Raw genomic sequence first — 10,846 nt, 5'->3', positions numbered from 1 at the left:
ACGTCGTGCCAACAGAGAGATCATAATACTTTTATCTACGCTTCTTGTGTCATTTCGTGGAAGTTCTGTCCTTGTATCTCTTCCTATACGACGTCATGCCACCACCGTCGCTTTCTGCGTAGCCTATGGACCTTACCAGCTGCACCTTCAGATTCGTGCTTACCAATTAGGAAGAAAACTATATTTTACATCAACTACAAACAGAGAAAAACGCAGCTTTTTTAATGAAATGCAGAGAATTTTGCCAGAGTATATGTAGGCGCTTACCTGCTACTCTGCAGGCAGAAGGGGATCTTGGGCCAGAAAGGCCCTATGAGGAGCAGGTTGGAAATAAAATAAAGCAACAGAGCATATGAGCGTGGCATGTCCTGGTACAACGAAAGTGATGGTGTTGATCTAAAGACACTTGCACATTAAATAGCCTCGGGTAATCGAAATTTATCCAGTGAGCCCTGCTACTTGCTAATGTTAGTTAAGTATAAAAGAAATAAATTATCTTTTTGACACTATGTGGTCGTCGTCGTATATGTCTCACGCGAATAACTAATGTAAAAATTTACGCCAAATATATTGCTTTTTTCTGAACTGTATTTCTGTACCTTCTTTCTAAAGCTATCGCCTCCTCAAAGCAAAGCACTATTTTCAAGCAGTCGGAGGGCGCCGGCCATCAATGATGTGTTTAAGAACTGGAAGTCAGCCATCGCAAATCAGATTTCAGGACGCACAAATGGCAATGATATTATCATAATACTAACAAGGTAAGTAAGCCATGCAATAATTAGTCCTTAGTTATAATCCAGATGAAGCTTTTTCTAGGTTTCGGCTGGCATACGACACAATGCTAACAGAATGTTCAATTTATTTCGCAGACGTCCCCTTACGGATGCCAGTGGAAATGAAGCGTCTGGTAAGTATTGCATAAATCACTTGTATGAAGCGAGAAGACTAAAGGAAGGTACAGGGTCGGATACTTTTAAAAATGGTGTAGAGAGAGAGAGAGAGAGAGAGAGCAGATTTTAATGAAGAGAAGGGAGGAGAGGTCGGCCTGGAGAGCGTGTCTCTAGCCTGCTACTCCTCACTGGGGTAAGGGGAAGTGGGAAATACAGAGAGGGGTAGGTCGCAGGTGATTATGATATCGTACAATGAGCTACTATTTACACACGTTGTCCAATACGCGGTTGTGCACTTTTCACACACTACACGCAGGAGTAGTGTTGTCCACACAAAACGTCATCGCACAAACACATTTCGCGCACTGCACACTGCACAGGTCCTAGAGACGACCGTCTAAGCCCGTCTCACACATAAAGTTCAAAAGTGATCTTCTGGTGCGTTGGGCATGATAAACGCTCCTCCATGCGCCTAAAACCTTGGCTTCCGAAAAGGGCGGGAGTCCAAACAATCAACACTACGCTTTAGTGGCATATCATCCCTACGCGGCCGCATATTGAGGGCACACGCAAAGGATGTATTCTACTGTCTCGAGAGTGTGACAGACGCTACAATCAGGGTCCCGTTTTCGTCCAATCCAAAATGGTGTAGTTTTAACGAAACCTGCGTCACAAGTACAAACTGTCTGACAGGTTCGCAGAAAGGTAATACATTAAAAACAGTGAAAGAGTTCGCGTAGCAATAATGAAGGCGTCCGCCTCGTAGTTAATGATCCTTGGAGTGACCGATTTCTGCGAGAAACGCTTCAGCAGTCACCGTCTGACTCACCGCTTCCACAATTCCGTCGATTCCTAGACAATCCTTCGGTTGGCTGCATACAACCGACTTCAACGTGAATCAAGACGGTTTCACCAACGGCATCAAATCATCGTTTGTCGAGGCAAGGCATTGAGGCAACACCGAATCGTGGACCCAATATAAAGAGCATCTCGGCAGATCATGGTTAGAATGGTCAGCACCGGTGATCAAGGTTTCCTTCTGCACATGTAAGGACCAATTTATACGTATCCTCGCATGGTGCCAAGCCCATTTGAAGATGTCGTCGCCGATATTTACGCAAAGGTGAAGCTTTAATGCGCATGCAACCTGAAGCGGCCTTCTGCGACTCGGCGGCACGCACCGGAAGGATTCCTCGAAACAATTCATCCTCACATTTTGGCAGTCCGACATTATATAGAACGATTGCTTTACCTTTGCCTAAAAGCTGAAACACGCCAGATCCAACATTTTAGCAAGCACTTAAAGTAGCCCATCAGCAGATACGCCAAATTTGCAGCAGCTTTGATAATATTGCGCATAATGCCCCATCCCGCGTATGCACTAGGCTGATGAGTGCTACTTTTCTATCTGTTCTGCCGTTGTTGTCATTGTATTGTGCATACGTATAACGAGTCTTTCTGCTTCCAGTATTTGGTGCTGAAATGAACACTATGCACTTGCCTTCTTTGAGGTGTCGCGCGAGGCAACGTCTGGCGCTATTGGCGAATGGCAGCGTCGCTGCGGAGATACGAGCCTTTTCTGCGAAGGCAGTCATGACGACGAATGGCAGCGGTGTAGGAGATCGCTTACAGCTGCTGTTTCAGCAATGCTGAGCTCACAGGGTACTCCTAGTGGCCACTGACTTTATTTTTGATAATGTATAGTGGCTACATGGAGCTTTTTCCCTGGTACCATCTGATAACCTCTTAAGGACCCCCGCAGGTCCTTGGAACTTGGCGCTTCTAATTCGCAGTTTGGCGTCAGCATCAGGTGGCTATATCTCATCACGCGCATTTCCAGTGTCTTGTGGATTGCCGGGGCCTCCAACAAATGTTCCGTGTCGGTCTTAGGCGGATTCCAGCGTAAAGCATTTGGTTTACGCCCTGCATCAGGAAATGAACCTTCTTTCCCCTTGATATTGTTAAGCAGCGATACTTTCATGGATGAACGCGACGCTTGGCAGAGCGACGAAGACAAGGACGTAGACGCTTGCACGTGGGACGCTTGCACGTCACACTTTGGTGGTGTTCCGGGGTCCGTCATGCCTCTCAACGGAACTCCGCAGCGACGGTCGTTTCAAACATCTGTCTGCAATGACGGAAGACGCCGCCCCTACATCAGCGCCAGTCATTTCAACGGTCGCGCTTGTACAACTCCAGGATCCTGGCACGTTCTGCGGTTCCGGTGAAGCGGATGTTGAGGACTGGCAGGCGAAGTACAAGCGCGTGAGTGCGAACAACCGATGTGACTCTACCCTGATGTTGGCAAATATAAGGTTATATCTGAAAGGCACTGCGAAAGTATGGTTCGATAACCACGACACTGAGATCGGGAGCTGGGACACCTGCAATGAAAAACTACGACAATTGCTTGCTAAGCTTGTTGGCCGGAAGATCGCCGGGAAATAGATGCTCGCGTTACGTGCGCAGATGGCTACATAATCTTACGTGGCGTACATAGAAGACGTGTTATCTCTATGCCGCAAAGCCGATGCCGAGATGCCGGAGGACGACAAGGTTGGGCACATCTTGAAAGGGATCGCCGACGATGCCTTCAACATTTTAATGCGCAAAAATTTGTCTACAGTAAACGCTATTATAAAGCAGTGCCGGCGCTTTGAGCAAGCTAAAAGCCGGCGAATTGGCCACGTGTTTGCCTGGCTTCCCAACACGGCGGCAACGTCCTCTTGCGAAGACCGCACGGCAGCACAGTGGTCAGTCCCACCAGATCAGCTGGCACGGTTTATGCGGCGCGAACTGGAGGCCATACCCCTGCTCCCGTTTACGCCGGTGACTCAAGCTCAATTACCGCTCCATTTGTCCAAGCGATTGTCCGGCAGGAGATCGCCAACATGGGCATTCACTCTGTGTGCACTGTGGCAAGCCCAACACCAACTTCGTGGCGTCCGTCCTGCTCCTATCAAAGAGGCAATTCCTTACATGATATGCCGACCCTGCTGCATGGCAAACCCCTGACGATCGACCGATATGCTTGAAATGTCACCGTATCGGGCACGTCGCCCGCCACTGCGCCAACCGCTGGTCCTCGGCGCCTCGAACGCCATCTACCCCTTACCGCCGTCCGGAGAGCAACCGCCTCCCACCTTCAACACAGTCGTATTTCGCCAACGCCGATGCTCCCACAAGGATAAATAGCCGTTCCCCGTCGCCGCGTGGTCACCAGTCACACTCGCCTCCAGACCGTTGACCGTCATCTCGCAGACCGCCGTCTCGCCAACCATCGTACCCCTTTAGCCCTACACGTTCCTATCAGGAAAACCAAACTGTGCAGCGCCCGGAGGTGACGCTGCATTGACGGCTGCCACCACAAATCCTCTTCTGACGCTGCCGACGAGACGAAGCTTTTTAGGCATTGATGTTGATGCCGTCACTATTTGTGCGCTCATCGACACTGGGGCGCACACCTCTGTAATGAGTGCAGATGTTCGTCGTCGCCTTCCTGAAGAGCTCACGCCTGCCGCCTCCCGCATCTTCCGCGTCGCTGATAGAGGGACTCCTGCCGTTCTTGGGATGAGCACCGCCCGCGTCTGCATTGCTGGTCACCCCACGTCAGGCCCATTTTCTATTATTAAGCAGTGCGCCCATGATCTAATCCTCGGCTTAGGTATGTCGGCTGCCCCATCTTCCCTAAAGTCCAGCCGACATACCTCCACGCGTATGCTCCCGCCATCACGTTGGTATGTCGCGTGAAGATGCTATATATGTTACTTTGACGTCTTCACGCGATATTCCCGATGACTACGTATTGCCGCTTTGCACCCAGATGTTTCGCCGCCTTCGTGGTCCGCTACCTTCAGCTCCTTCGTCTCGTGACGATATTAACAAGATGATTGCTCCCGATCTGACCTAGGCGCAAGCTCAAGATCTATATCGGTCCCTGGCGTCTTTTCGTGACATCTTTGATTTTGACGGCCGCCCTTGGTGACGTGAAGGCTAGGCCAAACATCTGTCGTGGCTCATCGAATTAACACTGGTGACACCCATCCTATACGCCGACATCCATATCGCGGATCCCAATCACGAACGTCAAGTCATCCAGAACGAGGTAGACAAAATGATTACAAAAGACGTCATCCAACCTCCCTATAGCCCGTGGGCCTGCCCTGTTGTTCTCATGAAAAAGAAGGACGGCATCTGGAGTTTCTGCATTGATTATCGAAATTTGCACAAAGTCACTCGTAAAGACGTGTACCCTTTGCCTCGCATCGATGATGCCCTCGACTGCCTTAGTGGAGCTCAATATAACCGCAAAAATAACAGCAAGACATTTCTGCTCAGTCACCGTGCAGTTACGCTCGTGTTTCCTTAATGACCGACTTGCGTAGGCGATGACGTGTTCTTTGTCATCCAAGCGTTGAACCAGAACAGCACCAAAACCTACACCACTCGCATCGGTGTGGACCTCTTTTGGCGTGGAAGGATTGAAGTGTCGGATGATCGATCGCGACGTCAGCAGAAACTTCAGCTGTGGAAAGGAAGCAGAACAATCAGGCGTCCACTCGAAAGCGGCATTCTTGTGCAGGAGGCTTGTCAAGGGATAAACGACGTCAGCAAATCGAGGGATGAACCGCCTAAATAAGAGCAGAGCCCTAGAAAGCTGCGAAGTGGTTTTACAGACTGAGGTGGTTCAAATGCTTCAACAGCCTCTGCCTTCGCAAGGTCAGGCGTAACGCTGTCTTTGTCCACAAGATGTCCCAACACCAAGGCTTGGCGCTCACCAAAATGGCACTATTTAGAGTTGAGCACAAGACAAGCCTTCGGTATGCTGCTGAGGACAATGCCGAGACGCGTGTTGTGTTCCTGAAATGCGCGCCCAAACATAATAACATCGTCAAGGTAGCCCAGACATATCTCCCACTTTAAACCTCGCAGAATAGTATCCATGAATCGTTCGAAGGTGGCGGGTGCGTTGCACAAGCCGAACGGCATGAGATTGAATTCAAAAAATGTCACAGTTTCGCCCTAAGGGCGAAGCAATGAATGCGATAGCAACACAGTAATGTCATACGAAGCAAGGTGAGCGGCTTTGGTAGCAATATGAATTGTAGTAAACATGAGCTGATTAAGTAAGCAGGTGTGCTGCGGCGTAAGTAGACCGACATGAAGAGAGACTCGATGACCACGAGAAGGCGCGTGTGAAACGGTGGTGTTGATGAGAAGCGCTTCCCGTGGGCAGCGCGTGCGAAGGGACACACCTGTAGCGCTGCACTGCCGACCCGGGCAGCATTGCATGTGTAGCGTGCGTTGGAAAATGTGGCCCGACTATTACTAACTGATTGAACAAGCGTGGTGTGAGCGCCCACAAACAAACACTGAATGACGGCAGACAACGACTGTCAAAACGCTGGCAGCAAGCGCATACGCCGCACCAACGGGCGAAGGTACGTGCGGTCTATCGCTTCAACGGAAACTGAGCGGCGAATGCACGGCACATAAAGGACAGAGCCGTGTGGAGATAAGCGACGGTGCGAGCGAGCGACGAGCGCGGTTGTTGGCAGAGAGGAAGTGCGCCCCCCCCCCCCTCCGCTCCCTCCTGCGCTGGCTTCCCGCTTCCTTGCTTGCGCGTGGGAGATTGAGTGCGTTCGCTCTCCGTGATAGCGCGCGTCCCCGCACGCTTCCGCTCGGGCATACGGCGCGCGGCAAAGATTTTATCTATAGGGAAACTCACGGCGACGGCGACGGCGATGACGACGGCGACGGCAGAAATCCGGTTGAAGTGTCCATATAATTGCTATCGCAATAAAAGTCCATCGGGTGTTAGGAACGCAGTGTTTTCCTTATCCTCGGCATGCATCGAGATTTGCCAGTAGCCGGATCTCAAGTCTATACAAGAAAAGTAAGAAGCCGAATGAAGGCAGTCTAAGGCATCATCTATTCGCTGAAGTGGGTAGACATCTTTCTTGGTAACGCTGTTTAGCCACCGAATAATCCACACAGAATAACCAACTGCCATCTTTCTTTTTCACGAGAATGACATGTGCCGCACAGGGACTCGTGAACTCCTGAATAATCCCCTTGTGCAGGATTTCCTGAAGTAGCTCGCTAATTATCTTGCGCTCAGTCGGGGATACTCTGTACGGCTTCTGTCGTATAGGGTGCGCTCATCAGGTATTTATACGATGGCGTATTCGAGACGTCGGAATTTCGGACGTCTTGTCAGTCTCTGAAAAGACAAACAAGTTGCGAGTGCTTGGATAGAACATCCAATAATGTGTAGCGCTCACTCGTTCCGAGCGACTTGCTCACTATCTGAAGTAGTTTCGAGTCCGATGGGCAGGTATGGAGGGACTCGTCTGCAGCTTAGAGTACAGCCAGTAATGCCAGTGTCTCTTTGAAGAGAGCGAGCGTCATGCCAGAAGGGAAGAAGTATCGGCTGGGCCGCGTAGTTCATTGCCCCTAATCCAGAGTGCCCTGTCAACTGCCGACACTAAACAATGCGGAACCAAAACGCTCTTCTTTACACAGGCCGAATGAAGAGGCTCCGTTGCGGCATCACATGTGGCGGGGTTGGTACCAGTGCAAATGACTGGAACGCATACTGCGCATAGTGGGGGAATGACGATGTCCTCCGAAACACAAAATGCACTTTCTTGACGTGGCGAGTTCTCCATGAGTCCTGTAATAACCTCGTGTTGTGCCGAAAGCTCCCCACATCGACAGTCAACCGTCGCACCACACTGCTGCAAGAAATCGATGCCTAAAATAACATCGATTCGTCGATCGAGGAATAACTGCGAATTTAGTGGTAAATACTTTGCCACACAAACACACATCCGCATTACAAACCTTGACCGGGCACACCGTGTCACCACTAAGACCAGGAAACGTAGAAATATTCTTCCAAGACAACATCACTTTTTGTCCCAGTAGGGCTTTAAAATTTACACTCATCTTGGAAACTGTTGCCCCAGTACCAACAAGAGCCATTGTAGGTATATCGTCAACGAGCACATGAACTTTGTTTTGCAGCATGAAAACTGGCGGAGGAATGTCTGTTGGCAGCGAAGTCGCCTTCATCGGCCGCACTGCCTAGTTTTCCAGTGGTGGGGATAGCAGGTGTAGCCGCGGCGATGGAGACAGCGGAGCACGTGGAGCAGGAGGTGGCGTTAAGCGGTGATCGGAGGCTCGTGCAGGGTTCTGGAAGCTACCTTCACGAATTCCGCGATTGGCTCGCAGGCGTTGAGGCCATGACGTGGGAAAGGCTCAATAATTTGACTGGCACGTCGCTTGTGAAGGTTCTTCTCGGAAAGGTCGGCGGCGGTCGCAAAACCTGGCGATGTGGCCAGGGACACCGCAATTATAGCCCACACTAGAATACCGAAATTCACGGTGCTGCTCAAAGCCTTCAGTTCCGCCAGTGAGCATGGGGTGTCTATCATGTTCATCATATTCTGTGCACCCGGAATAAGTGGTACGGTACCACTGCGCCGGATAAGAAGTGCGGCGCTGCTGCCTGTTGTTGAAGCGAGGCCGGTTCGTGGGTTCAGACTGAAGCACAGCTCTAATAGCCGTCCTCGTTCGCTGCATTAATAGAGAGTTGCCACGACGCAGGTGGTAGTCCGGGCTCGTTGCCTCGCGAGTCGCCGCTACCACAACGCCCGATTTCGTGGCACCGGAGGAGCTCTTCCCGAACTATCTGTAGTATCACCGACGACAGATCGGGTAGTGTGCTCGCGTCAACACAGGCCAATGTCGGCACACTAGCAAAACGGCCCAATTTCGGTGCCACGCGACGCATAATCAGTGCTTCAAGCGTGCGGCAACGTTGGATTACGTCGGCCACATATGTCAGGTTTTCTTTAGCAATCAAGAACTGGTATACATCTTCAACTATGCCCTTAAGATGACCCACTTTATCTTCAGAGGACATGCTGGAATCCACGAGTCTACATAGCTTGAGGACCACTTCTATGTACATAGTACAAGTCTCGCAAGAGAGTTGGGCCCTTTGGGACAGAGTCTGTTCAGCTCGCTTCTTGCTCGCTGCGGAGTCCCGAAAGCACTTCTTCAATTCTTGGACAAACGTATCCCAGGTCGTAAGCGTATTCTCCTGGTTGTCGTACCACATGAGAGCAGTGTTCGTTAACGAGAACACAACATTTGACAGCGGCTGAGTCCCAGCCATTATGTTTGCTCACCCGTCGGTACTGCTTCAGCCACTCGTCCACGTCCTCATTGCCAGTCGTGGCAAAGCTTGGTGGCTCCTTGTACAGCTGCGATGAGCTCGTCAGCCTCGGAGCTTCAGTTTCTCGGGACATGCCTGCTCTTAAGAATGGTGGAAGTCCCGACAGTCGACGACTGCGATGAGATTCAGGTGGTACTGATTCCGTCGTTGGAAGCTTAGATACCTAGCACCTTCCACCACTCTGTTACGGTGTGTGTAGAAGGTGTTTATTTCAGGGAGCCGTAGGGACAAGTGGGTGCCGGTACTGCACGTCGTCCTTCTCTTATTATCATAATTTACTATATTGAGCGTCTTCGGCATGATCGTCAAAGGTCACCCGGCGTTTTGTTTGCGCCCGGCGCGATGGCCGAGTAGTGCGTTTGTTGCTCCAAATCTGACCCATCGTCATAGACTAGCGTATGGGCCACAACGTTCATAGCCGCGGCACATTGCTTGGCTTCGTCAGGATCCTGACCTAAGGATCCTGGAATATGTGGTTAAACGAGCATCCGTCCTATAGTGAGTCCAAAGGGAAACTAGTGATAACAGCGCTAGCGCGATCTCTACGTCACGAGACACAGGGGCACAACGATTGGAGGGACATGCCGCCACCGAGTATCCCAGCACTTGTGAAAGAGGCATCAGCGGTGCCGAGAGGTACAAGAATGTGCCATCCATCATCCGTTTTGACACCTGTGTTAAGGCACAGCTGGCGGCAAACCTCCACGCGCGGCGAGCCAAACCACCACGCACATGGAGCCGGAAATTGGTGATCTACACCCGGTGCATCTATCTACTTCGGTTGCCGGACGCGATCTCCTGGAACCTAGCCTATAACAGCTTCGCTGTAAAAACATCACGGCAAGGAACGTGTCGTAACCTACGCCACTCGCCTTCTTATATTGTCCGAACGGAACTTTTCGATGACTGAACGCAAGTGCCTGGCGTTAGTGCGGACTGTCAACAAATTTAGACGTTACTGGTTGGGCTGAACTTTTTCGGTGATTACAGACCATCATGCCTTCTGCTGGCTCTTGTCGCTGAAGGATCCGTCTGGATGTCTCGGCGCTTGGCACTACGGCTTCAAGAATACTCGTTTGTTGTGCACTACAAGTCTGGACGTCTGCACCAAGAGGTAGATTGCTTGTCACGGCACCCTGTAGAGGCTCCCGACCTCATTGACCCTGAGTCAGACGCCTGCGTACTGTCCATCCTTGCTTTAAATGACATCCGCACCGAACAGCGACGAGACGCGTCTTTGCGGCTCATCATCGACCGTCTAACCTCTCCGTCACCAGAACATTCTGTTCGCCTGTTTGAGCTACACGACAACGTTCGCTATCGTCGTAATCTCAGCTCAGATGGCCCAGAGCTTCTGCTTGTCCTACCTCCCCATATACGCTGCAGTGGTCTTCACCAGCTTCACGACGTACCGAATGCCGGTCACCTAGGTGTATAGCGTCCTTACCCTAGACCGACGTTGGTTTTACTGGCCTGGCATGTACCATTCTGTGCTCCGCTACATCGCTGCTTGCAAACGCCGTCAACGCCGCAAGGGCCCTTCAACGCTGCCTGTAGGCCGGCCAGAACCTATTGACATCCCTGCACAGCCATTCTTCCGCGTCGGCCTCGAGTTTCTAGGCCCTTTCCCTACGTCCATCTCGGGAAACCAATAGCTTGCGGTTGCGACAGACTACGCCACGCCCTTCGCAATCACCAGCCATTGCCTACA

General features: G+C 51.1%; 1 protein-coding gene across 1 annotated transcript in view; it reads left to right on the top strand.

The window, feature by feature from the left end:
* Positions 1-604: 604 nt before the first annotated feature.
* Positions 605-10,846, top strand: part of LOC125946563 (uncharacterized) — a 53,561-nt gene continuing 43,319 nt past the window's right edge. Inside the window, exons 1-2 of the mRNA XM_049670058.1 lie at positions 605-758; positions 870-907. The gene's annotated coding sequence lies outside the window, so the exon portion shown is untranslated. The remainder of the gene's footprint in view (positions 759-869; positions 908-10,846) is intronic.

This window comes from Dermacentor silvarum, chromosome 7, assembly GCF_013339745.2.
Source record: "Dermacentor silvarum isolate Dsil-2018 chromosome 7, BIME_Dsil_1.4, whole genome shotgun sequence".
Taxonomy (NCBI): Eukaryota; Metazoa; Arthropoda; class Arachnida; order Ixodida; family Ixodidae; genus Dermacentor; species Dermacentor silvarum.
The sequence above is the reverse complement of the archived record's forward strand: the minus strand, read 5'-3'. Positions and strand labels throughout refer to the sequence as shown.